Source organism: Ursus maritimus, unplaced genomic scaffold (assembly GCF_017311325.1).
Source record: "Ursus maritimus isolate PB19 unplaced genomic scaffold, ASM1731132v1 scaffold_12, whole genome shotgun sequence".
Lineage (NCBI taxonomy): Eukaryota > Metazoa > Chordata > Mammalia > Carnivora > Ursidae > Ursus > Ursus maritimus.
Window position 1 is genome coordinate 7,071,200 of NW_024423564.1, and position 27,946 is coordinate 7,099,145.

The window sequence follows — 27,946 nt, forward strand, 5'->3', positions numbered from 1 at the left end:
ATGCAAGTCTGGAGTTGAAGAGAAGGTCTGTGAATAGTTGGAAGGGTTCAGGAAGGCACAAACCCTTTGAATAACACCCAGTCTGGGTGGTATCTTCAGCAACTGTCCATAAATGGAGTGGGAAGCTTGCACGGCTATCTAGTACACCAGCTGACTGTACCATGTTCTACGGAGCTGCCTTCATCTGTTACACCTCTTATCTTCCCCTATTTGAGGCTGCTCTTGTCTAATCTCTCAGAAAGTCATTTCCAAGTAATGACATGCCTGACAATGAAATGGGTTCCTTCCTATAGAAGTCAGCTCCTTCTTAGTCCCCAAAGCTGGTCTAGCCCAGTTTCAGTGCAACTGGGTCTTTCAACCCTTGCAAGAGGGCCTGCCGCTGGCTGGGACTTGGTGCTGGTGCTCAGGATGGGGTGCTGAGAGAACCAGAATAGCCCAGGTAGGGGTTTGGCCACGACCCCTAAGGTTCCTCCCTACTCTACAATGGATGAAATCCTCCCATTGGTTACAGAGGGAAAGAGGCTAAGCATCCCCCATGGGCCAGGTAGGTAGCATTGATTTTATGCACATCATCTCATTTTATCCCAAGCACAACCCTGTGAAGCAGGCAGCCCCATACCCGCTGCTTTTACTAATCAGAAAACCCAGGCTCCAGAGATCAAATCTCTGCCCAAGGTCACATGGTTCGTCACTCATGTCTGGATCCTTGTGACTTCAAAGGCCACGCTCTTCCTGCCACCCACACTGCCCCCAGAAGTCCAAAGTGGGGATACACACCTGGGGAAGTTTTGGGTCCTTAGGAACTTGCAACTGAGTGTACTGATGACATATACCTGGTGGGTTAGAGGGGAGTCTATGCAAACAAAAGCGTGTGAATGAGAAGTAGCCACTGACAGCTTGTATTTCCAAACCACATGTGGGAGATTCAAATCTTTCCAGACTAACCATGGCAGAGGATCAGAACCCACAGCACAAGGTGAGGGTGTATGTACATGAGTGTGTGTTCCCTTCGGGCGTAGACCTGCATGTCAGTATGCGTGAGGATGGTCTCTTTCACACACAAGGGTGTGTATGTGTATGAACGGATCGGAAAGCATGTCTCATGAGGGAAACAATTAATATATTTCCTTTTTCAAAGCATAGATGACAAAACAAAACAAAAGAATCTTCCTCTTTTATTTATATGATAGTCTTCAAAAATCTATTTTCTCTGTTCTGTTCTATTGACTTAATGTGTCTGTTTTTGGGCTGGTACCATACTGTCTTGATGTTACAACTTTGTAATAAAACTTCAAGTCTGGGATTGTGATCCCTCCAGCTTCGGTTTTCTTTTTCAACATTACTTTGGCTATTCTGGTTCCATACAAATTTTAGGATTATCTGTTCCAGCTCTGTGAAAAAAAGTTGAGATATGTGGAATTTAAGAAACAAAACAGATGAACATAGGGAAAGGGAAGGAAAAATAAAATAAGATGAAAATAGATGGGGAGACAAACCATAAGAGACACTGAACTCTGGGAAACAAACTGAGGGCTGCTGGAGGGGAGATGGTTGGGGCGAACGGGTAATTGGGTGATGGGCATTAAGGAGGCACTTGATGGAATGAGCACTGGGTGTTGTACGCAACTGATGAATCACTAAATTCTACCCCTGAAACTAATCATACAGTATATATTAACTAAACTGAATTTAAATAAAGAATTTTAAAAAAAAGATCTATGTGACAGGCAATTTTTCTGTGATTTCAAACCATTTTTTATCCATTTAAAAGTGCATGAACTGGGCAATTCTGGGTTCTTAGGAACCAATCACAAGGAAGCATACATCATGACTTACCCAAATAGTAACTAAACTCTTGCTGGTCAGGTTCTCTGGAAATTCTTATCTAGGGATTGCACATGTTGGGACCAGTGAAACCAGACCTGCCCAATGGGCTGAGGGAGGGGTTGGGAGAGGGGAAAAGTTGGTAGATTTCAAGCCAGAGGACCTTCTGCCTTCTTTATCTGCTTTTTCTGGAACTGCCAGAATTTAGCAGGAACCAGGGGCCACCAGCTAATTTTGACAAGTGCTTCAAGTCTTCTACCGGGGTGCACAGGCTTGAAGAGAAGAGTTTACCGGCCCAACCAAAGTTGCCAGTATCCCCAGCGTTCCCCACACTTGAAGCACAGTTGGAAGAAGAAGGGCCACCTGTCAGGGCCAGCAGCCTGTGGGAAAGATTTCTGGGAAGGGCTGGACCAGAAGGCCTCTTGCTGAGGATTTCCTCATCCAAGCCCTCAGCTACCTGGGAAGCAGGCTTCTGACCTTCNNCAGGACTTCTCTGACTTCCCCGAACAGGGAGGCATCTTGGCGGCCCCTCTACCCCAACAGAGACGGGAGCTTCATTGTGTCGTCAGGTTCAGGGCACACCGTGCATCTCCAGCATACAGCACACTGCTCGGCCCACAGTAGAGACTAAACAAACAGGTGTTGAATGAACGAAAACATTTACCTACTCCCGCTTCCTGCTCTGCCCAACCAGATTTTCCCAGGATAGCTCAAATGGCAATTGTTCTTTTATACCTCTGAACCATCAAAAGGAGTGTGGATGCTGCCTGCCACTCAAAAGGAAAGATGATCTAGGTGGATTAAATTTAATTCAGCAAACATTTATGCACATGCGGGGCCAGGGAGCAGGGAAATGCCAACTAAGTGGTAGAGATTCTAAGTCTGTGGCATCTTCAATAATTGATCACAGCCTCTTTTCCCTGTCGGGCCAGTGGTGGCCTAGGGACTGTCTCGGCAAAACCGTCCAGGCAGCCACTCAGTGGGATCCGAACTGGTACTTGGAGTGGAAGCTCTTGCCATCCTGACAGTGGGTATGTGCCCGGCCCGGCTTCTGTATGAAGCTTGGTAAATGAAGCATGAACCAGAAGCTCTTGAACTCTAGAAACCTATAACAGGGGAGGAAATAAACACCTGGAGAATGAGAGGCCCCTTCCTTCCTGCCTCCCAGATGGGTCACCGGTTGCATGATTTTGAGAACAAGATGCGTTTCTGCTCAAGAAACCGAGAAACCCCAGGCGTGCCCTCAGAACCACAGTAAACACGGACGCTCTGATCAGGGTTCCCCCTCCCATGCCAGGATTCGGCCCCTTCAAGGCGAGCTGTCCTCCTCTTTACGACAGGACCCTGAGCTCCTTCTCTGGAGTTCATGTCATTCTGGACTGCAGGCTGTTCCCTGGACACCTGCCAGCAGGCGCCACCCCACCTCAATGCCCACCCTCTCCCATCCTCCTTCTGGAAATGGCCCGGTTGCAATGACTTTCAGAAAAGCTGCTGAATGTGAGATTGTTTGGAAACTCTGCACCGAGATGCCCCAGGGTCTTCTGTTCAGCCATTCTCACCGGTAAAGCCCAGCTTCCCCAGAGACTCTGTTCTGTGCCAGGAACCTGAAGACCTCAGCAGTCTCTTTGGTTCCCGGAGTGTTATTTCAAGGCTCAGGGGCAATGTGAACAGCCAGCTGCCCCGGGGGACACTTGCCCAAGAGCATCCTCCCAGGGGACGGTGCATCACCAGCAGGGAGCCCGGGACCCAGGTACAAGGGGGGTAAGCAGTGTGTCATCTTCACTCATGCTGTGCTGTCACCACTGCCCCAGACACTATCATCTTTGTCATCGCCCCCGAGCAGGCAGTAAGCCCCTGCCTGGGGCGCTTGGCTTCCATTGTGTAGCAGTGAGAGTCCAGTTGGGGAAAGAGGTTATCCGCACACGGTGGCCAATACAACCCAACAGCTCCGGTGCTCACAGTTGAATCAGCGCAACGGCACAGACACTCCCGAGATTACACGGGTTCTGGGAAGCATACTCAAAAAGAAAAATAAAATTAGGGGCGCCTGACGTTAAGCATCTGCCTTCAGCTCAGGGCGTGATCCCAGCGTTCTGGGATCGAGCCCTGCATCGGGCTCCCTATTCAGCGGGAAGCCTGCTTCTCCCTCTCCCACTCCCCCTGCTTGTATTCCCTCTCTTGCTGCCTCTCTCTCTGTCAAATAAATAAATAAAATCTTTAAAAAAATGAAATTAAAAAATAAAAAATAGAATTAGTATTTGAGTCAAATATCTGCTTAGCTTACTCGTATAGTTGGTATTTTTTGTATTTTCCTTAAAAAGCTCAAATGAGTCTTTTGGGCTCCGGGCACAAGGAATTACTAGGTATGATTTCTCATTTTTTTAAAAAAAATGCAGTCAATTATTTTATATTTTAAATAAAGAGTATATTACAAATGTTGAGTTCTAAGCATTTGCCTTTAAAATAACATGCTGTTTGCCAGAGTTGGTGACCTGGATATTTTGGAAGGAGGGGAAAGGCCCTGCTCAGAGGTAAAACTGAAGAAACACGGTCTTGTTTCATCAAACATGATTTTGTCACCAACTAACACGAAACATCAGCTACATGCCCTCCTCCTTCCAGGACAGAGACTGGGCCATTTGGATCACGGAACAGAATCAAGAAGCAGCCAGGTCCACCCGCCCATGGGAAAATCGGATGTTTACGTTGTCTGAAAGAATCCTATTTCCCCCAAAAGGGTCAATTCAGCCCTGCCCATATTCCCTACAAACGACCTTTAAAAGCCTGTCACTGGAGGTCCCTTTCCCATGTTGATCACATCCTGCCTTGTCCCTGCTGTCACTTGGGTAATTCCTTGCCATACTTTGGGTTGTAGCTTAGAGGTAGCTTCTTCCGGAAGTCTTCCCAGCCTCCCGACTCAGTTGTGTCCCTGCTTTACACCCCTAGCCGTCTCTTACCCGGGCTCAACTGAGCTCCAAGTTCTGCGAGGGCAAGAACTCGTCTGCCTGTCTTGCGAGGCTCAGCACAGTGTCAGCCCCCCGGCATGGGCTCAAAAAACATTCAGTGAATGAATGAGCACACCTGCAGTGAGCGAACAAACAGTGCTGGAGGACTAGGAACTCTCCTCACTTTTCAGGTGTGAGGTTCTCAGAGCCAGACCCACAGAGGCTCTTCTCAAATACGTGCCCTTTCAGGCAGACACATTTTCTCTCCCATACAGAGCAAAACAAATGAAAATGTGCTCAGATACACAGCCTTAGCTTTCTTTTAGAACAGGGATGGGCAAACTCACGAAATTGTTTTACTGAGCCACGCTCATCCGTTCACAAGCCTGTGGCTCCTTCCACGTTACATGGGCCGGCTTTAGGGGCTGTAACGGCATTCATCTGGCCTGCAAAGCCTGGAATGGTCAACAGCCCGGCCCTTTACAGAGTGTGCTGAGCCTGGCTTTGGAACACCAGAGTAGACGAGGATCAGAAGAGGACTCGGGACAAACACAGTTCAGGGGACAGGGAGCATGGGGGTGGGGGTGGGGGCAAAGGCACAGCCAGGGTAGCGTCTGGGCCCCCGGAGGAGCCTCGGAGCCCGCCACTCCCCTGCCCCCCCCCCTGTCTAGTTCCAAGAAGCATGAAGAGTAAGGCGTTGCTGTAAGACACCCTGGGATTCACTGCGTCAGAGCTGACTGCCTCACGATCTTAGCGGGTTAGCTGGCCGCCCTGAGCTTAGGCTTCTATATCTTTAAAAGAGAAACCGCCTATATCACAAGGTTTTCGTGAGACTCAGAGGACGAAGTGTCTCTCAGAGCTAGTATGGGGCAGAGTTTCCAAGCAGACTTGTTCCAGATTCAGGTTCAAATCCTGACCCACGTCTCACAACTCTGGGGCCGCGGGAAGCACCCAGCTCCTGGGGACCCCTTTCCACACCTCTTCCATGAGGGGGGCAGCACTTTCCAGCATGGATCGCTAAGGATTAAGGGGCATAAGCAGGTACGCAGCAGCACAGACTCCGGCAGTCAGGAGGTTCGCTTTGCTGTCACTGCCAAGTTGTCGAGCACAGACCCTAACGCATGGCAGGTGCACAATAACTCTGAGGTTCTTGTGTCCTTCCTCCCGCACGTGGTCAGGACCTCCCCCAGGAATTCCCAAGCCTGTCCTGCTAATAACTTGTTGAGTGACCCTGGGCAGCTCAAGGGGCCTCTCTAGATCACAAAAACGTGGCTTATAAAATGATGGGGCTGGTCTGGTCATTTCTAAACCTGGTGATAAAAATCTCTTGGGACCTCATAAAACACTCAGCCTCCCTAGCTCTTTCCTTAGAGATTCTGGCTCCCAAGGTCGGGAATGGGCCCCAGGTTGGAAGCTGTCATCTAAACAAGTGTCTCAGGTGATTCTTGACTGCCAGGTACTTTGGGAAATACGGGGCTCCATGAGCGCTAAGGTCCTTTAGACTAAAAACTCCTGCCTCCTTCAACACCAGCGTGCATGCGTGTGTGTGTGTGTGTGTGTGTGTGTGTGTGTGTGTGTGTGTGTGAAAGAGAAAGAGAGAAGGGGAGGAAGATATGTCTTTGGGCTGATGAAACTGTCAACCAGGCATTACGCTTCAGAAGGATGTTACGTTGTCAGCTTTCGAGAATTAGTCACCACATGACCGTTTCCACGCCCAGGCAGCCAATATGCAGACGTGACTGATCACATCTGTCTTCTGACTCACATTTGCTTTCCTCCAGACACCTCTGTCTCTTCTGAGAACACAGAAGGACCAGGGCCTGCAGCTGGAGCATCCCCACCAGCCGTGCCCGAAAGATGACCTTCCGTGAGTTTCTAGAAAACTCACTGTCCTGTCCTCCCCTTTTGGCCCAGGCCAGGGCCCCAGAGGGCCAAGTCTGAGGGAGGTGAGCCTGAAAGTGGAACCCCCAGGGGAAGGGCAGCACCAAGGGCAAGCTGGGGAGCTGGAGGGGGTTGGGGGTAGTGGCTGGCTGTGAGGCCAGAAGCCTGCTGGGGAGGCCAGGGCCGAGTCCCACACCTGACACTTACGTCAGCATGCCTGGGGTCAGCTCACTTTACATGTCCAGCTCTCAGTTTCCTATCCCAAAAATACTTCCTGCGCGGTTGTTGTGAGGGTTGAGATCACGGGTGAGACTGTTCTGTAAACGCTAAAACTGCCTGGTCACATGCCCCTCTAACGGTGCACGCCCCTCTTCCCCCGTTCTCTTGAAACCTGCACCTGCACACCCCCAAGTTTCTAGTGACCAGGCCGAGGGTTTTTTTTAGCTCCTTAGACTGTGGGGGTGCAAATAGCTGTGCACCTGGAGAGTCCTTTAAATTATTCTCCCTTCTCGAGCCCTATTTTCCACCTCCGGGGGAAGGCATGACATCCCTGGGGTCCAGGTGCATAGCCTTGGGGTGTGTGGGGACAGGGAGGACCCAGAGGGTGAAAGGAGAGAATGCCCTGGAGACTCAGAGGGTGGCAGAGTGCTCTGGGCTCAGCTACGTGGGGATAGACTTCCCGGGGGATTGACGGTGTGAGCTCAGAGATCTCTGTGCATTTGTGTTTGTATTTGTAATTGCGAAGATGCCTTTGGGGTGTGTGTGTGTGTGTGTGTACACGCACTGAGCCTATCCACGTGGCCACGCAGAGCTCTTTTTTATTCTCCAGAAGTAGACTCACTGCTGGTCTAACAGTGGTGTCACACTCACGACTCACTGAATTGCAGCCCAAGCACTAAAATTGCAAGGCCATGGTTTTGATTCTGACTGTCCCCCGGCTCCTGTCCATCGGGTCACAATTGGGGGCTGTAAGCCCCGTGGGTGAGTGGACCTCAGAGTGGACGCCCCACTCCTCCACCACGGCCCCCAGCCTCCTCCCACCCCCTTACGGCCCACATGCCTTGTCCAGGGAATCCGCACAGACCCTAGAGTTAGAGGCAAAGATTGCCAGACCTCAAAGAAGTCTTGTCCTCCTTCCAGACTAAAGATGATGACGCTCTGAAGCTCAGAGAGGTCGAGTAACCAGTCCAAGTTCACACGGCCAGTTGTTGCTATCCATTTCCCATTTATTCAGATAGACAAACATTCATTGTGTGCCTGGAGCTGTGTTGGGCACTGGAGCAGAGAACCAGGGAGCCTATCTTAGGTCAGGGGTTGAAGGAGGCTTCAGGAAGTGACATTTAAGCTACCATTTAGCAGAAGAGCAGATGAGGAGCCAGGCAGGCGATGGGGGGGGTGGGGTGGGAAGACTATCCCATGCAGGGGAAACTCCGTATGGATGTGCCCTGAGGTCTGGAAGGAGCTTCACATGTTCAAGGTTGCAAAAAGGCCTCACTGAGGATGGGAGGAGAAGTAGATGCCAACTCACAAGGAGTTCGAATGCTATCCTACCTGCAGAGGGAATGTTGCTGCTGGGGAGCAGAAAATTCTTAAAGGGTAATTTGTGGAGAATAGGTTGGCAGGAGCAGAAGCTGAGAGTTAAGTTCTGAGCTGTTCTCCACTGTTCTGTTACTTGCACCACCTCATTTAAACGTCCCCACATGGGGCGCCTGGGTGGCTCAGTCGTTAAGTGTCTGCCTCCCACTCAGGGCGTGATCCTGGCGTTCTGGGATCAAGTCCCACATCAGGCTCCTCCACTGGGAGCCTGCTTCTTCCTCTCCCACTCCCCCTACCTGTGTTCCCTCTCTTGCTGGCTGTCTTTCTCTGTCAAATAAATAAATAAAACCTTCATTTTTTAAAAAAAAAGGTCACCACAATCTTATGAGGTGGCCACTTTTATCCTCATTCCCCTGGGGCTGTCACGCATGCGAACACAAGGCTCAGAGAGGTTGAACCTTGCCTAGAGGCCACACAGCTGGTGAGCCACAGAGGCTGCATGCCGAGCCCATGCTCTTGCCTACTGAGCTTTCTTGCCCTTTCTTTAAAAAGATCACCTGCAGTGGGTGGTTATTGCCTTCCACTTATTCTTCAGCCCCCTACGATAGGACTTTGTCCCCCTCTGCTTTCTGCACCTGCCTGTGGTCACAGTGATATACTATGTCCATTCCCCAGCCCATGACAACCTTTGATGCTGCCAACCACCCCTGCCTTGACTCCAGGGATATCACACTCCCCTGGTTCTCCACCCGCCTCTCTGGCTGCTCCTTCTCATACTTTTCTGGTGTTTCCTCCTGTGTTAGCTCTCTGTGGGTGGATGCTCCTTGAGGAATCTGTCCTAGGCCAACTCTTGCTTACTTGGGGACTTTGAATACACAGAGGAGGCTCCAGTCACACCTCCACACAGACTGCCAATTGCCTATGCCTAGCCCTTGCCCCAGTCTTGAGCTCTGAAACTATACTGGCACTTATTAGCATCATCTCCTCAAAAACAGCACGACTAGAGTCCCCAAACCTTCTACCATGTTTCTTCTGTTAATGACACCACTATCTACCCAATTTCCTGCTACAGAAATTTATTTTTCCCCCTCTGACTCCATTATTCCTACATCTAATGAGTCATTAAGTCCTCTAATTTAGTTTCTAAATTCTTTCTTTCCCATCCCTGTGCCCACTACCCTGATCTATGTCCTCATTAACCTCCTTGGCAAGGTGTACAGGGTGCCAGGGGTGAAACTAGGGTGAAGGGGCCTATGCCCTTCATCACGGCCCATTATAACAGCAAGCTCCAGCCTAGTTCATAGGCATCCAGCCTCTTCCAGAAATAGGATGCCATTCCAGCGCAGGGGTGGATAAGAGAAGACCAGCCTTCCCTAACCTGCATGAGCTATGGTGTATGGGTATGTGAAGTCTCTCCTGGGGAGGGCTCCATGCCCTCTTTCTCACCCAATATGGTGCTTCCCTACTCATCCCCTACTACATAGACACACAGCTCACTACTGCTTACTTGGTGGACAGATTCTAAGATGGTTCCCAATAACCCTCCACTCCTGGTATTCACACCCCTGTTTATTCCTCTCTCTTGAGTATGAGTAGGATCTATGACTTGCTCCTAACCAAAAGAATACTGCAAAGGTGATGCAATGTCATTTCTACAATTATATCACATAAACTCATGACTTCAGTCTCGCCTAGAAGACTGTTTCTATTGCCTTCTTGGCTTCCATGCTTCCATGAAACAAGTGGCGATTGTGGAGGGCTTCATGTCCAAGGAACTGAGAGTGTTCTCTGGGTGACAGAGAGTGAGGAACTGAGGCCCTCCCTCAGTCCAACAACCTGCAAGGAACAGAATTCTACCAACAACCTCATATGTGAACTTGGAAGTGTATTCTTCCCCAGTCGAGGCTCAGATGAGACCCCATCCCTGGCCAACACCTTGACTGCAGCCCTGTAAGAGACCTTGAAGCAGAGGACCCAACTGAACCATGTTCTGATTCCTCCCTCAGAAACTGTGAGAAAATATGCATTGTTTTAAGATGCTAAGTTTATACTAAATTATTACTTGGCAATAGGAAATGAATACATGTATAATCTCTTTTCCTGTTTGAACAAACTGAGGTGAGCTCTTTCTGCTGTAAGCAGGGGTGTACAACAAACAGAGGTGCACCAAACCCACTGAATTAGCCCATCTTATTGGCATCTCCTATACATCTTCTCCCACATTAACTTTTCTATCATTCCCTGAACCTGTATTTTCTCTGCTTGGAATATCTGCCCCTTTTTCTTGACCTGTGAATGTCCTTTTAACCACCCTGGACTGGCTGAAATGATACCTTCTCTGGGAAACCCTCTGCGATTAATCTCTGTAGTAGGATTCACAGCTCACTATGTATCCCTCTACGCTGCACCGCCTACAATGTCCTCTGGCCACCTGCACTCAGGTCTCAGTGCCCCACATCTCCTTTTATTTATCATTTTATACCCAGGGCCCATTAAATCATAGGGATACAATAAATGTGTGCTGAATGCACAAATAGTTCAGTCTAGTACACCTCCTCCACCAGGAATACCACAGCCAGCAATGGAGCTCTGTAACTATCTTGAGTGGAAGACAAAGCCTTTCTGTTACCATGGTGGCCCACCTCTAAGGGTGTTATCATATGATACTTATGCAAGTGGGGAGAACTACCTTTGCAGGGGAGCAGACATGGGTGAGTGAGAGGTCCCTTTGTTGTGCTTAGAGCCAGGATAGTTTTGGATGCACAAGCTAACCTGCAGTAGAACAAGGAGGGTGGGACAGTGGAGGAAGCAAGGCACCAGCAAGATAGTGTAAGCTGGGTGACACCAACCATGAGAAATCCCCAGTGAGGGAAAGGCCAAGAACAGAATGCCCAATGTTCATTTTGAAGTTGTTGTCTCTTAGAGTTGCTAGATTCAGAAAAAAAAAAAATGGGCACACGCAATAAAAAATTATTGTTCATCTGAAGTTCAAATTTAACTGGGTGTCCTGGGTATTAACTGGATCTCTATCTGTTGTGATTTAAATTCCTTTAAATTCCTTTTCAGTCAAGTCTGCAGTTAACACTGTGTCTTGGATGATTTAGAGGGTTTTGTGGAATTATATAAAAGGAAGAATTTGGGCTCTGGAGCCACTGGGGCACAGAACAGGAAGAGCACAGAGATAAAATGAACAAATTCAGTGGAATCAGGAGTTGAGAGTCAGAGACAACCACAAAGGGTAATCTTGGGGAAATTGTAGGAAGGGCTTGGAACTTTTTAAAGGCGGAATGAGGGCTTGGAGCAAACTTATCCAGGCAATCTTTCAAATTTGAGGAGGGAGCAGCCAGATGACACCTGGATGACATTTAGAACGCCTGTGGAGCCCTGAAGAGAGTCTGAGGAACTGTATTCTCTTCCTATCCATCCCTCCCCTCTACTTGGAGAATTTGGGATGTAAGAGCCCAATGAAGCAGCGAAGTTCTTCACCCGAGGGTCAGGGAGTGGCAGAGGTGTGATGGGGGGAGATGCACACCATAGCCTTAAAGAGGAGTTGAAAAAGCCCAAGGTTGGCTTTTGCAACACACACAATGGGGGAAGGTCTGGGTTGTCACCACATTCACGAGAACCTCTGATGTGAAGAATGTGTGCAGAGGGCTTACTCAGCACCCTGCTCCCAGCAATAAGATAGGTCTTGGTGGGACAGCATGACCCCCAGAGCCCCTAATGGGTTGGTCCAGTAGGACCTGGCCAGCTGCCCATTTGATTGGGGATTGCTGACCCACAGAATAGCCCTCTGCTCAGCCCAGCACTCCAGTTTTGAGGCCTTGGAGCTCTTCTAGGGCCAAATTCCATCAGGAATGGTTCCACACGAGTCTACTCTATCCACAATGGACATTCTGTTTTTCTCTAAACACACTGGCAATATTCATGCCTCGTGCCTTTGTACATGGTGTTAAGACAACATAGTGTTAAGACAAGACCACGTATTCTTTAATACTCCTCCCTTTGAGGGGTGAGCCTGATTGCCCTCCCCTTGAGTGTGGGCTGGACTTAGAGACCCCCTTTTCCACAGGTGGAATAATGTAGAGAAGACGACGAGTGACTCCAGGGCCTAGGTCATAAGAGGCACCGAAGCTTCCTGCTCTTTTCCTCTCTCATCACTTACTCTGTGCCAAGCCACCTGACCTGTCACCGAGACACCCAAGAAGCCCAAGGAGAGGCCCGTGTAGTAAGGAAGTGAGGCCTCTTGCCAACAGCCATTAAGGGACAAAGGCCTCTGCCAACTGCCACGTGGGAGTGCGGGGAAGCAGATTCTCCAACCCCAAGGAAGCCTCCAGGTGTCTGTAGACCCAGACAGCATTCTTAAGCAGTCTCAGGGGAGACCTTGGGCCACATCCACCTGACGAAGCTAGTTCTAAATTCCTGGCCAGCAGAAGCACAAGACAGTAGATGTTGTTCCAAGCTGCTAAGTTTCGGGGTAGTGTGTTATGCACAATAGACAACTATACACAAAAGCTCCTTCCTGGACTTAAATACCCCTCCTTCTCTACCTGACAAACTTTCTGCCATCCTTCAAAACGCCATGCAAATGCCATTCCCTTCGCATCACCATCTGTGAGGTGCGGGGTCCGGTTAACCGCTCTTCCTCTGGCGTTCCTTAGGCAGGTCCCGTCCAGGTCTGCCTCGGCCCTTACTCTGCTGGACTGCAGTGATGCGCTTACTGTCTCTCTCTCACTGGGATCAGAGCTCCTGGAGGGACTATGTCCTACTCATCTTTGTAACAACAATGCCTAGCACAATGGTAACGCTCAGTTACTATTTCTTTAATTCCTTAATTTAATCAATTACTACAGAGAGAGGCTGCATCACATGGTGTCCTCCTCCTTTTTTTTTAATTGATGAAAAAATTTCATCTGAGAAATTGAGTTGATTTGTGGTACTACCTGGTAATTGGTGTTGCTAACATCTTCATATGGCTTTCCTATTTTCATATTTCTTTTGTTAGCTTAGCCAACAAGGGTTGAGAGGTCGTCTCTTTGTTCCAGGGACTAGGAGAGGTACCCTTGCAACAGGGAGGTCAATCAGACCTGAGCTTTCTAGCACATTAGTCACTAGCTGCATATGGCTATCTCAACTTAAAATTTATGGGGCACCTGGGTAGTTCAGTCGGTTAAGCGACCAACTCTTGATTTTAGCTCAGGTCATGATCTCAGGGTCACGAGATTGAGCCCCACATCAGGATCTGCACTCAGTGGAGAGTCTGCTGCAGATTCTGTATCCTTCTCCCTCTGCCCCTCCCCTCTACTTGCAAGTGCTCACACTCTCTCTCTCCCTAAAATAGATAAATAAATCTTTAAAAAAATAAACTTAAAATTTAGTTCCTCTGTCACACTAACCATTATAAGGGCTCCAGAGCCACACGTGTCTAATGGTTACCATATCAGACAGTGCCAGTATAGAAAATTTCATTATTGCTATATGTGTTATTGGACAGAGCTGATTTAGAAAACTTTTAAGATATATTAGCAATGGTAGAGGTGAGGAGGATCTAAGCTGAAGCCACAAGGATGAGATGGAGGGGCAGGATCTCTCTGAGACATTTAATGTCATGCAGAGTAATGAGACAGGATGCATTTGGGATGCCTTGTAGGTCTCTCCCTATGGTAAATGGGTAGATGATGAATGGAACCCTTCACTAACATAGTATGCACAGGAGAAGGAGCAGGATTTGGGAAAAGGGGATAAAATCAGATTTGGGTCTAGAGAGTAAGAAGTAAGGCTGGGACAGGACAGTGACGTCTGGAAGGCTGCTGGGTCTCAGAATGTGGTGTGGGAGTCTGTGTGAAGAGAGGGCTCCAAGGAAGGAGCAGTAGCCACGGGTAGGGGCTGGAGCCATGCCCCACGGTGAGGGCACTCGGGGAAAGCAGGCAGCATGAGATGGCTGGTGGTCACATCAGGGCCTGGGGAGCACTGGCTTTAGGGCAGGGTTTTCAAACTGTGGGTGGGTTGTGAAATAGAATAGATCTCCTCCAGTGTTCAGAAATGGTATTGAAAACATTAACATGTTGTGCATACAATTTCAGTAAAGATCTTTCCCTGAAACTTTTGCTATGATTATATCTACATATCTATCTGTCTATCTATCTATCATCTATCTATATCTATATATATTTATACACTTGGTTACAAGCTAAAACACATTTTTCTGGTTGTGGTCCGACTAGTTTGAATGTTACAGATTTATAAAATGAATACCCCAGACTGTAACATGGGACACGGAAACTGGGATGGTATCCTTTTCCTTATCACCACCTGAAATCCTGGCATACAGTAGACAGTAAAGACCAAAGGAATGTAGCTAGAGGGTAAGAGAAGAGAGAAATAACCCAGTGTCAGATGTCAGGGATTTAGCAGTATTGAGAGCACGTGTGGCCTCATCTCTGCAATTTCTGCGCACTGGCGGAGCAGAAGCCAGCCCGCAGAAGTAAATGGTAGTTGAGGAAACAGAGTGGAGACAAATGACCTTGGAAATTGAGAGGCATTTGTTTTGTTTGTTTTGTATTGATGACATGAAAGTTCAATATGTATCCAGGAAAAGACTATATGCAAAAGGCACACTCTAGAACTTGTCTGACGACAAAACCGCTAGCCATATGTGGCTATTGAAATGAAAATCAATTAAATTTAAAATGCAGCTCCTTAATCACAGTAGCTAAGCGGCTGGCGTGCTAAGTGGTTGATCGAGTACTAAATGTCCACTGTATTGCACAGAGCTGAATAGAACATATCCATCATGGCAAAAAGGTCTACTGGACAGTGCTGCTCTAGAAAAAACAGTCTTAATTCATCATGTCTATGCTGGCTTCAATAAAACAAGCCCAGTTAAATCAGTACATACTGCTCCCAACCTCCTCCAACCCAAAATTTTCTCCAAATCCAGCAGAGAAACCATTGGGAGATTCAGTTATGATCTGTACATGCTGTGAACTCACGTTTGGTCTCAGTGAGTGAGAGTTAACCTGGGGTTAGGTCAATGGGGGACATCAGGGAGGCTGCTGGACCTCAGGATGCGGTCTGGGAGCTGTCTGGGCATTCCGTATATCCATCAAATCCAGCAAAGGTCCGTGACAAGTAGAAGCAGCTCACGATTGCCCAGGACTGAATGCACAGAGGAAGAAGCTATGGGCCGGGGAATACGGTGACAAGTGCTGGGGATGGTGCCGGACAGGAAAGGTGGAGACTTCAGGGGGGGTAGAAGGAAGATAGTGGGTAAAATGGGACCATTACAGCAAAATCCCAGTTCTACAAAATTCAAACGACTAGTGAAGAACCGATAAACCATGTGTGTAATTTCTATGCGTAAGTTTCATGGTTTTTATACGGCACCTTGATACCAAAAAGCTATGTGGGAGAAGACTGAGGGGTTATTATCCATCAGAGCCATCCACTTCACCTCCAGTACGAAGGGATCTCACTGACTCGCCAAAATGAGGAAGCCACTTCTGGAATTTTAAAAATAAATTTCCAATTTTTTGGAAGAATCACTCTCCTTTTGAAATCACTTGCTCCCAAAGATAACGTTCATTTCTCTGTTCAATGAAAAAGTAGTTATTCCTCACAAAAACATGTTTACTTCTCTTCTCTTCCATCTCCGTTAGTGACTTGGAAGCCCCGTGTTCCACTTATCTTATCTCTTCTGCAATAAAACAGGAATTTGGAGCGGGCTCTGGAGACACTTCTGAACCATAGTTTCTGATGAGGCAACTGAGGCTCAAGAAAAGTTAATTGACTTGCTCAAGGACCTGAGAATGACATATTCAAAATCTACTGCAAATAAAAATATTCCACTCAACAACATAGTGGAGCCTGAAAACCTCCCATTAAATGAAAGAAGCATGTTCTAAAAGAACAAAATTATGAATTCATTTCTAACAAGTTCAAGACCAGGCAAAACTCAACTCCACTTTGAGGTCCTTACACAGGTGATAAAACCACAAGGAAAAGGAGGAAGTATCACAAACGCCAGGATAGCAACACCTTGGGGAGGAGGGAGGTGACAGAACATGGGGCTCTGGAGGGACTTCGAAGGGGTCCACAACATTGGTTATACCCTGTGATAGTCACACACATAAAAAGTGAAGTACACATCTTCTCATCTCACGGGCTCAAAAATGACTTTTCAAAAGGCTCATTCATTTGGATTCACTAGTGCAGAATCAGTGGGAGTTCAAGGAGTTCAAGCTTGTGAGTTTTCTGAGAATTAACTGCTAAACTGTGGGGGGAGAGGGGCTCTGCCCGAGAGGCGCGGTGGAACATGGTTTACCACGGGGCTCTGCTGCTGCTGCGCTGCCCCATTCATCTTCTTCCGATTATAAGGGTTTCGGAGTGTGGTCCCTGGGGCTCTGTGAAGGTGAGTTGAGGGCTTCCTGAGGGAGTGCTAAGCAACCGAGCAGGACTCTGAGCCCCCCACGTCAGCCGCGATGGCTGCTCTGCCTCCAGCTGCCATATATGTTGGACATCCACAGGAAAGCTCATTTTAAAGAATGGCTTCTGATGCTAAGAGAAGAAGGAAGAAAATTCCTGAGGCATCAGTTCTCCTTCAAGTAATGCAGAAATATAGAAATACTAAAATTACTTTTCTTATTTTAAAAAAATTCTCTCTTCCAGACTATTCACAAAGACAAGGTCCTTCAGGCCTCCCTCTGGACCCTGGGCCCTGAACTCTTCTCCCTGACTCCCTATCTCACTCCTGCCAACTACACCCTCCCCGACTCTGTGCTGAGGAAAAGGCTGCTTGCTTTTGGGGCACGAGGGCCAACTCCAGCCATATAGGGTCATCCGGTGGTCATCTCTGGGGGTGGAGTGGTGTGGCTTCTAGAAGGTGGACTGCTCCAGTCTATACTGGACGGGGTGTGCAGCTGGGCCACCGGAGAAAAGTCAGGGGCCAGTTGAGGCCATTACTGTCTGGACCTCATGGAGCTAAGCCATGTACTTCTAGGTTGGATGTCCATGTTCTAGATTTGTCAGCTGCTGGGCCTCTAGGAGCCTTGAGCTCAGGACCTCTGGCCTCCTCTCTGACCTGCTGGCTGCCAGAGCTGCTGACATAGGAGTCCTTCACTGTGCAGGCTGCCTGATCCCTGCTAGAGCAAGCTGGGCACTGTGAGAAGTGGTCATATGACTGCCCGGAGCCCAGCAACAGCAAGCTGAGGCCCAGGGAGCCAGAGCTGAAGGGGCCGTGCTCAGAAGGGCTGCCCAGGTGGGTGGGAACAGGGGAGCTTACCGGACACCAACACCAGCCCAGCCACTCACCATTCAGAGAACAATCTCCCTCCAGAGAAACTTGCCCATTGTGGCTCTGACACTAAATTCAAAGTCATAGACAGGCTGTATTATATAACCAAAGGCAACTGTTCCTCTTGGCCTCACTCCAGAATTTCATTATTAAAAACAGCTAAGACCATTTACTGAGTTATTACTACATTCCAGACATTCTGCTAAGCACTTGATGTACATAGCTGGGTCAATCTAAGTCAATCCTACCTACAGTTTAAGTCAGAGTTACCCGGTCCACACAGGTCCACAGAAACCTAGGTCTGAATGGTTTCGTCCGATCCACTGACGTAGCAATAGTCGTCACACTCATTCATGCGTGGGGCAAGCCCACCAAGACTGCCGTCTGTGCATCTCAATATCCTCCGCCGCCTTGCCATGCTCCCCTTCCCCAACGGCAGGGTTTCCTATTTTCCACTCTCCCATAATCCTCAGTCTCCCCAACCTTCATTTTCTAGGGGAAATAGGAAATTTCCCCTGTTTCCATAACTTGTTTCTCCGTAGGCTCCCACGAAAGCAAATACTGCCAATGCAGGGTCCCCAGCGAGCCCTCAAGGAGCCCAACTTCGAAGGACCCCAGGTTGGTTCTCAAACTTCTAGGACCTTCCATATGTGTGTCTACATTGATGGCTACCGTCCAATATTTGATGATCCTAGTAATTGCTCCAAGTTACCGAGAACTGATAAAATTACGCTCTGTAATCTGCATTTCTTGGCCAAATATTTAATCTCCCTCTGCATGTTTCCTTACCTACAAAATGGTGATAATGCTTGTACATACTTCACACTGCTGTGAGGATTAAATTAATACACACAAAGCACTTGAAACTATGCCAAACTCATTGAGTGTTAGTATTATTGTTATTAGTATTGCCATTCTATTACTTTTACTGAGGCAGGAAAGTGTGCAATGACTTTTGTCGATAATCCCATCAAGAAGCTAGAAGTTTGGAAGTGCTGGTGTTCTTGGGCTCATCTTTGGGTATGTGGGAAAGAAGCTGGCCCAGTGACTCCCATCGCCTGAGCTGCAGGATAGCCTAGAGACACAGCACCATAAGGCCACCAGAGATAAGAGATAATGGACCAGGGAGTTAGCTTGATCTCTCTTAAATTGCCAAAATAGATTCCCTACTGGGCAATACCCCTTTCTTCCAGTGTCTTAAAGAGATTGAATGACAAACAGATGAAGCTTTTTAATCAGAAAAACTGTGCTGATATTATGACCTCTTTTTCCTGTCATTTCATTGCTCCCCACCTGCTCCCCTTTGCTACACTTTCCAAAGATAGATCTGGCCTCCTGGCCTTTGGGAGAGAGTAGACCCAGCCTCTCCTGCTGATTCACTGGCTCCATTATTGGCAGTCCCATTTTCAGGGAGGGAGTGGGTAGATGACATGGCCTGCTGGGTGGCACCATCAAAGCTGAACCCAACCACAGACTGAAGAGTTGTGCATGGTAGTATTTGTATCATGAGCACACTGCTATGGAATCTACCGATTCTGAACACTGCAGGAATAAAAGTTTTGTTTTTATTAATCATTGGTTCCATTCAAAAGAAATCATTAGACTTCCATTTCCAGCCAAGATGAAATAAAAGGGGCCATCTTTACCCTCTTGCCTGAAAAATGTAAAACCAGACAAAAGATCTGAAAGACACTGGACATCAGGCAATGAAAGGCACTGTGTGATCCCCAAGAGTTGGGAAAAAAGGCATTGAGCCCCCCTGGTTGCCTCTGCTTACTGGCAGGAGAGTTTCCAGGCTGCTGGTTGGGAAGGAGGAAGCCAAAGGGAGCCGAGTTTTGGAGATGCGCCTGGGAATCTGGGAGAGTGTGGGGCAGAGTCCCAGAAAGGAGAGAGCTAGATAGAAAGGGAGCTCCAGAGACCTGCAGAGGGTCTCCCTGTGAGTCTTCAGCTGAGTACTGAGCAGTGCACACCTGTAAGGAATCTACCTGGGGTGGGGAAAGAACCACCCTGAAGGATTGGAGGGAATAATCCCCTGTGCTCCACCAGCCAGAGTGTAAACCCTTATCATTCAGGGGCACTGGATGGAGAATGGGCATGGATGATAGAACTGGTAGACAAGAGCATTTAAAAAGTTATGATATATTTAGAAAGGCTAACATGCAAAACACTGACAACACCAAATGCTAAAGAGGGCACAGAGCAACAGGAATGCTCGTTCATTGCTGGTGACAGTACCAAATGATACGGCCCCTTGGAAGACAGTCTGGCAGTTTACTACAGAATGAAGCATACTTTTGCCATGTGATCTAGCAATGTATTCATCAAACCCACAGAATGTTATACTACACACAGTGAGCCTTAATGTAAACTATGGCCTTCAGTTAATAATAATAATAATGCATCAGTATTGACTCATCAATTGTAACAAATAGTCCACACTAAGGAAAATGTTAATTCATAATTGGGAAACCGTAGGGGTGGGCAAGGAAGGGAGAGGAGGTAGATGGGAATTCTGTTCCTTCTGCTTAATTTTTCTTAAACTTAAAGATGCTGTAAAAAAAAAAAGTTTTGTAATTTGGGGGCACCTGGGTGGCTCAGTCAGTTAAGCATCTGCCTTCGGCTCGGGTCGTGATCTCAGGGTCCTGAGATCGAGCCCATGTTGGGCTCCCTGCTCAGTGGGGAGCCTGCTTCTCCCTCTACCTTTGCCCCTCCCCCCGATCATGCTCTCTCACTCTCTCTCTCTCTCATGCTCTCTCAAATAAATAAATCAAATCTTAAAAAAAAGTCTTGTAATTAAAAAAAACTACGTAAGGAACAAAACATGTTATTATAACTTGATTCCAATTTTCAAAAAGAGGAAAGATTAACTATATTAAGTAAAGAAGTGGGAGATATGAAAAGACCCAAACAACTTCTAGAGATGACAACTACGATGTGTGAAGTGAAAAATACCCTGGATGGGGACTGGTGAAAGATGGGAGTTTACTCTCTGCAGAAGGTGGATTGGAAAGGCTCCAGATCTGGGGATACCAAAGATAACTAAAGGCATGGTTGAGACGCTATTCTGAAAGCGGAAATTAAGTGAAAGTCCACACACCTTACTGTGAGCCAAGCTGGTGTCTCCAGATCTGGGTGTGGCTGACAGATTCCTCTTGGGAAGACTGGCCCACCCCAGAGCAAATGCCCACAGACCTCCACAGCGAGTATGTCCCAACCAAGCTGAGCTTCTGCCTACTGCCGCTACAGAGACAGCTACAAACCCATAAGGAAGCCCTGTGCACTGGCTAGAGCTTCTCCTTCAGGATGAAGTGACTTGTTCCAAAGTGAGAATGGACAGCTGAGGGTCATCTATCTTCTGAAGAAAGCCTCTACAGTGGAAGATGGGATAAGACACATAAACAGAGAAAAGGGACTTGGAGAAAAGAGGTAGAAGGACCACGAGAAAACATCAAATACTTACGAATACTGGTCTTAGAGTGACAGAAGACTTCGCATCTGTGAAATAGGAATCAGAAGCTCTGTCATGTTCTGAGGCTGGTCACACTTGAAGTGGGGCTGGGGGGCTGCCCAGGGTTTGGGGTTGGCTTGGGCAAAGCAGAGAAGGAAGCCGAATCGCAAGGATGGAGTGAGAAGATTCTGGGAGATAAAATCGTGACTGATGACAATAAACAAATGTACCACATGTCCACAAGTCTACAAAATGAACTCTATGACACTGTGTTTGATGACGTTTGCAAAGGGGTGTGTCACTGCTCTGTGCCCACGTTCAGGCCCACGTCCGCCCACCATGTCATCTGGGCCACGGTTGCAGCCTCCCTGTGGGCATCCCCGCTTGCAGTCTCAGCTCTGCGCTTCCATCTGCCACACGGCGACCACAGTCATCGCTCAGACTCACATCTGATTGTGTCACTCACCTGCTCCAAAGCTGTCATTGCCTTCCCATTGCCTTCCCATTCGCCAAGTTCCTGAAGCCCAGTGGACTCCTCCTGCAAGGCCCAGCTCTGGGGCACCTCCTGTGAGGGGCTTTTCCCAAACAGTCCCTTCTATGGAGACCCGGGTGATGTACCCTCAGTATGCAAGCACGGTATGGCACTGTGTGCTTCTATACAGTGTTTCCAGGAGCCCAGGAGCCCCTCACGAGCAAGGACTGCCTGCTTCTCCTCCATCTGAATCCTCAATGCCTCCTGCACAGTACTTATCAGGCCGTAAGCGCTCCTCATGCTCTTACTGAATACAGTTGACCCATTTCTCCCTCATGAGAGGGCTGTGCTCAGAGAAAAGTTCCAGGTATGCTCTTTGTACCAACAGGAGCAAGAGTCCTACATCATGTCAGGCCTCCTCTGAGTCCTTAGCTTTGTGGCTTTAGGCTCAACCTGGAGCTGTGAGCTAAGGCCCCTAACAATGGGCTAGTCCAACATCTGCATCTTGCAGATGAGGAAGGTGAGGCCTAGTGGGGGCCAGTGGCTCACCTGAAGTTCCATGGGCTCACACACCAGAAGAGGACGTGGTCTCCTGGCCTCTGGGCCAGTGTCCTATCAGCGCTCGCCCCACATGTGAGGGAACCAGGGAGAAACTGGTGACTGTTTTACAGCTAAAGTGAGCGCCTCACCAGGTCTTTCTTCCCTTCTCAGCACTGTGGAAGCTTCAGGAAGGCCTGTGGGGACGGGGCAATGGGAGGTAGACCTGGGAGGTGATTTGAGTCCTGTGGTGCAGGATGCCATCACAGGATTTTGAGAAGAGGCAGGCTTGACTGGAGCAGGGCTTCCGACAGAGGAGAGGTGGAAAATGCAGACCCCTGGGAAGCCGCCACCACAGTGGTGGGTCCAGGGCTCGTGAGTGCCACAGCCAGTCATGTCCAGTGAAGATGCGGGTGTGTCTCCCCTCAACAGAGCAGTCATTGTGGAATTCTCTCAGCAGATACAAAACCCGAAAAGGGAGATCCTGGATAAAGCACAGCAGGGAATCTGTCCCTGGATTCTGGGATCTGAACCCAGGAAGGGTCAAGAGGTCAAGGAGCTGTAGTACATACAGCAACTGTGGGCCCCGCCAGGGGAGGCTGAGACCTGAGCCAGCGTCTAGGAGCCCAAGCAGCGCACTGGGCAGCTACCTGGGGGAGCATCAGGAGACAGGCCTTTCTACACTGTTCTAGCTTTAGAATTCTGTTCTTTCCATAAGTATTTTCCTTTTGTTCTCCTTTAAAATTTAGTAAGATGTCTTTTCAAAACATCCAACTTGTCTCAACTGGCTTGGGGTGCCAGGAGCACTTGGTGGCATCCCCATGAGGAAGAGTGGCTTCCTGAGTGGGCGTAGCAGGGCCGTTAGGACAAAGGCTCCCGAGCGGCAGAAAGAGTCGCTGAATTCCCTACCCTTCCTGCTGGAGGGTTCTCCTTCTAAGGTTAAACCTTCAAGACTGGGGATTTTGTCATGGGAAGTGAAAATCTCTTACCACCACCCTCTGAGCGGAATTCCTGGGCCCTGTTTTGTTCTACAAACCACAAATCCTCTTGATTTTATTCTTATTCGGTACCCAGTTCCACCCCAAGCACATGAGTTTTCAAAATCTGAAGTAAAAATGCTATGTATTAACAATAGTCAGCTAAAACCACAAAAACGTAACTGTCTTTCCACACCCTGATCTAATAGTCTAAGAAAATGACGGGCAGATCGGTCTCTCTCATTGAATCTGTGTGGGCAACCCTTTAACAAAGTCAAACTCAGAAATTCTAAGTTAGACATCTAGCTTGTTGGTCGGATGTTTCTGGTTGCCTTGCTTTCTTGTTGAAAACTGTGACATGGGATCCCATGGGAGGTCATCTTCTGGGGCTAGGACCCTGCCTTCTAGCTCCTAAGGGGCCTCTGACTGTCCCTGCTAGTGGCACATCTCCTTAACCCTTATGCTGTGGCATCCAAACTCCAGAGCACACGAGAATAATCTGAGGATGATTCCCTGGCCCTTCCCCAGACCTGCTGAATAGAATTTTGGGTTGGGATCCTGGGAACCCAAATTTTTGACTAGTAGCAATCTGAGGACCCACAATATGACCACTAACTTACTGAAGAACTGTCCTGGTTAAATGCACACACACACACACACACACACACACACACACACACACAGCCTATCACTTATTAACCGTCCACTTAGGGCTAGGGTCTTTTCACCAACTTTATCTCCTTCAATCCTTACACTAACTATAGCAGGTTATCATCCTTATTTTCATAGTCAAGGAAACAGAGAGGTCAAGTAAGTTACCAAAGGTCACAGAGTTGGGAAATGACAGTGCAAAGTCCGTCTGGCTCCTCAGCCCTCACTCAGGTCTCGTTTTCATGGCCAACTCTGCCCTGAACAGAAAAGACAGACACCCAGGAGGAACCCAGCATGTGGCTTCCAGGCATCACCAGCCCTACTCTGTCCTACCCCAGGGAGTGGGGCTATCCCTCCATGTTCTTCTTGGTGAAGCCCAGAGTCTTTCAGATAGTTTCTTCCCAGCTTGAACCTTCTTGACTCATTCTTGGCAGGGCTGAGCCTCTCTTGTATGGTCCCCTCCCCTTCCCCTTGAATGACTGAACGGTCTATAGAGTCACACCAATTTCATTAGCACCCTCCCTATTCCTGTCCCCTTCTAAACTCATTAGGGACAACATCAATGGTTTTCTTTGTTTGGGAGCTCCATCCTTCTTGAGGATTTGGTGTGTTGGGCCATCATTTCTCCAAACCTCTGACAGCCTTTGAACCTGTTGCAGAGGCAGATGCCGAGCCCTTGGGGCAGGGAGGTCTGAGTGAGGTGGGACAGACGCTGCTGGACGTACCCAGCCTTGGGTTATAGTTGGCCACCGCACTTTCTAACAGTCCCAAGGCCCCCTGCGAGAAGTGGTAAAGGTCTCGAGAGTCTGGGAATCAGTCCCTAGGACACCAGGACAAAGGTCTTGCTTTAGGCTTAGGGCAGCACCTCAGGGTCCTGGGGGAGTAGGTACAAGAAAGATAAATTTAACTCAACACTGAGGACTGCGACTTGAAAGTCCCAAGAAAACTGTTCCACGTTCTTTGGGATGTGTTGTAAGCAGAACCAGCCTTCCTAGCAGGAGTCATATCATTTGGGAGCTCTATGAAGAACTGAGGGAGGGAGTCACCCTTTTCTGGGAACACAGAAGAAATTGTGACCCTGATAAGGAGAGGCACTTCCCCAGCTGGGTGAGAGGTATGGTGGAAGGTGGGCCAAGAGGACCATCTGGGGCTGGAGGGCAGTGATGCTCACGTGTCTAGAACCTCCAGGCCCAACTTCACAGTTGTGGTGACAGCAGGTCATGCTAGCAGGTGCAACAGGCAACCACAGCCAGGCCACGATGAGAAGAGGTGGAGGGAGCTGGCAAGGAAGTAACAAGACAGGCAGTCTGCAGTTCCACCTGTTGAAAGACATGGTTGGGTGGGGTACAAAAAAAGAGGAAGGGTGTTTTGTTGTGAAGCAGCCTGCATCTAGGACAAGGATTAGCAAACTAGAGCCAGCAGGTCAAATCTCTCCTGTTGCCTGTTTTCGCACAGCCAACAGCCAGAATGGATTTTACATTGTAAATGCTTGGGGGAAATCGACATAATAGTATTTTAGGATACATCAAAATTAAATACAAATTTCAGCATTTATAAATAAAGTTTTATTGGAACATGGTGTTCGCTCTTGCTAGTTTTTTGTTTTTTGTGTTTTTTTGTGATAACAGCTGAGTTAAATAGTCATGACAGAGACTGAACTATTATCTCCTTGGTCCTTTACAGAAAAAGATCTCTATGGGATAGACTGGTGATGGGTAGTGAGGAGGGCACGTGTTGCATGGTGCACTGGGTGTTATACGCAACTGATGAAGCATCGAGCTTTACATCGGAAACCAGGGATGTACTGTATGGTGACTAACATAATATAATAAAAAAACATTAAAAGAAAAAAGAAAAAGATCGCTGACCCTTGAGCTAGAAAGACTGCCATAACGCCCCCAGGAAGTTATTTATTTAGTTGGTGTCCACCACGGCCAGATCAGAAACTCGCCCAAGCTGATCGAAAATGGCTGTGCAGTGTCTCGCTACCTCTTTCCCCACAGGTCCTGGCTGCTGACCTTGCTAGAAGTCACTGAATGCTCTTCGGGTGGGGGAGACAAAACACCGCTGTGCTCAGGAATGCGAGCATGGGAAATCCCAGGCAGGCAGAGCCCAGCTTCTGCCATTTCCCCAGGGCTGCTTGGTGCTGGGTCTGGGGGAGCAGGCCCCGGTGAGGGATGGGGGTGGGCTAGCCCCAGAGCCCTGGCGGTGGAGGAACATCTGAAACAGCAGCTTTGGAGAGAGGAAACGCCCCTTCCATGCAAAGTCCTCTTTGTTTATCATCACCATTATTGGAAATGTGCACATCCCAGCAAAACCAGCGGGTCACACATTTACAAAAGAGCCTGCCACACTGGAGCAGGAGGGTTCTGGGCCTTTTCAGCAGATGTAGGTTCTAATTCCTGGGGCAGGGAAGTTGTTCAGGGAAAGGACAAAATGACATCATTGTATAGTGAGCTCACTGAGCTCTCCAGAATAGCATCTCTCATTCCCTGTTCACCCCCCCGGCTCAGGGGTGGGGTGAACTGTGTCTGAAGTTCTGGGGAACTGTGTGAGCTGGAAACACCTCGGGAGTAAGGCTAGCTGGTTGTCTAGTGGGAATTATGATGATATTGCAACCCATGGGCCAATGGGCAATGGGGCGGTCTGCCAGGACGGAGCGCTGGCCGCTGCCCCAGGCTCCCAGCCCAGCAGCTGGGCATGGTCCACACCATCTTGGCTCCAGGTGTCAGAATGGCTCAGCGTGGGCTGACGGACCATTCCGTGGCTGCGTGGACTGCAGTGTGTCACTCAACCTTTCTGAGCCTTGATTCCTCATCTGTTCCATGGCGTATGGGGACAGATGACTGTCACTCACCTGGTAGAGCTGTCATGAGCGTTAGGGATAATATAAGGGATGACCTAAGCTGGCTGTGTAGGTTTCAGTCAAGTATAGCTAGTGTTACGACTCACTTCTTGATGTCTAGTAGAACCAAAGAATCTGTGACACACATATGTTAGTGTTTTAAACACCACATAGCTTCTCTTAGTTCCTCCAGGCAAACTGGAAACTCTCGGAGGGCAACAAGGCATAGTACAGCATCCATGGGCACTGCTGCTGGGCTTGGGGCTTGATGTCAAGTACCTTGCGTCTCTAATGCTCAGTGACTCCAAAGCCAGCATCACGTCATCTGCATCTCCCTATGTGGACATCTGGGCTAGCAGCGGTTCAGGAGAGCGCAGGGCAGGACGGGGCGAGGGCTGGGTGTGGACCTCTGGCTCCAAACTCCTGCTCCTCCGTCCCGCCGCCCTTCGGCCTCTCTGGGGCTCCTCGCCTCGGTTCCCACGCACCCTGCTGAGTCCAGAACTGGCGTTCAGACAGGAGGCCGGAAGCATCACCCGCGGACCAGTGGGGCTGAGGACTGTGACAACGAGCCTCCGGTATGACATTTCCCGAAATAGGGGCTGGGCCCGGTTCAGCAGTGGCCAACATTCAAAAGGCAAAGAAAATCATTTTCCTCTCAGTAGTAGCTGAAGTAGAGTGGAAAATAAGCCTGCTGAAAAGCTGCCTCGGCTACCCCGGGCCAGAGGGAGAGGGGCTCTTCTCCAATCTGACCCTCGTGCTGATCACAGGAAGGCCAAGGAAACTGATCCTACCGGGGGAGGGCAGAGAGGCTCCAGGACAATCAGAAACATGGAGTTGACCTAAGGGGAGGGAGGGACCACAGAGAGACCTTTTGCATAGGAACCTGAAATACCAGGGGGTAGCAGAGGAGCAGGAGGCGGCCAGGGGTGGAGGTGGGGGGCCCTTACTAGCTGCCCCGCACTGCCGTTCCCAGCCTCCAGCCACCAGGAGCCAATGCCAAGATTCTTTCGGAAAACGTCTTTGCCTAGCTGTAGTGTTTACTTAAGGATAAGACGACCCAACTTCCACTATATTTAGCACATGAAAATCTACAGGTGTTTGACCCCAGGAACCACTTCAGGCTTTGCTCTTAGCTTCCAGAGTGCCCTCCCTTCTCGGTTTCATTGTCCAGTAGCCCTCGGTTGGGGAGCTGGTTTCCCGACGTCTACAAGTGCTACCTGCCTCCCTGACCCTCTCTCCAGCCTGCATGTCCTTAAATACCCCTCTACTGAGTAACTTCTTGCATAAGGAGAAAAGAAATGCTTCCATTTCAATTCGAATTTAAAATTTTATGCCAGCCACAATCCAATACAGGGATCCTATTTTGGCTCATTCACAGGCTTAGTTTTTGCTTTTAATGAATCCGTCCTTTGGGCCCCCATTTAATATGCTGCTTACTAACCGTGGACCCCGGAGCTCTTCCTGTTGGAAGGTGGGATACTTGTTCTCAGGTGCCTCTTCCTGGAGCTACCCTGAAAAATACGTGTTGAAAGCAGAAT

General features: G+C 48.7%; 1 long non-coding RNA gene across 2 annotated transcripts; it reads right to left on the minus strand.

The window, feature by feature from the left end:
- Positions 1–1,334: 1,334 nt before the first annotated feature.
- On the minus strand, positions 1,335–27,924 carry LOC121101974. Of its 2 annotated transcripts, XR_005833986.1 has the most exons (5): positions 27,850–27,924; positions 24,735–24,882; positions 23,732–23,820; positions 20,939–21,114; positions 1,335–1,391 (listed from the first exon to the last, which is right to left on the minus strand). It is a non-coding gene; the product is annotated as an uncharacterized LOC121101974 (long non-coding RNA). The 2 variants fall into 2 exon arrangements; XR_005833987.1 differs by lacking the exon at positions 23,732–23,820.
- Positions 27,925–27,946: the final 22 nt, after the last annotated feature.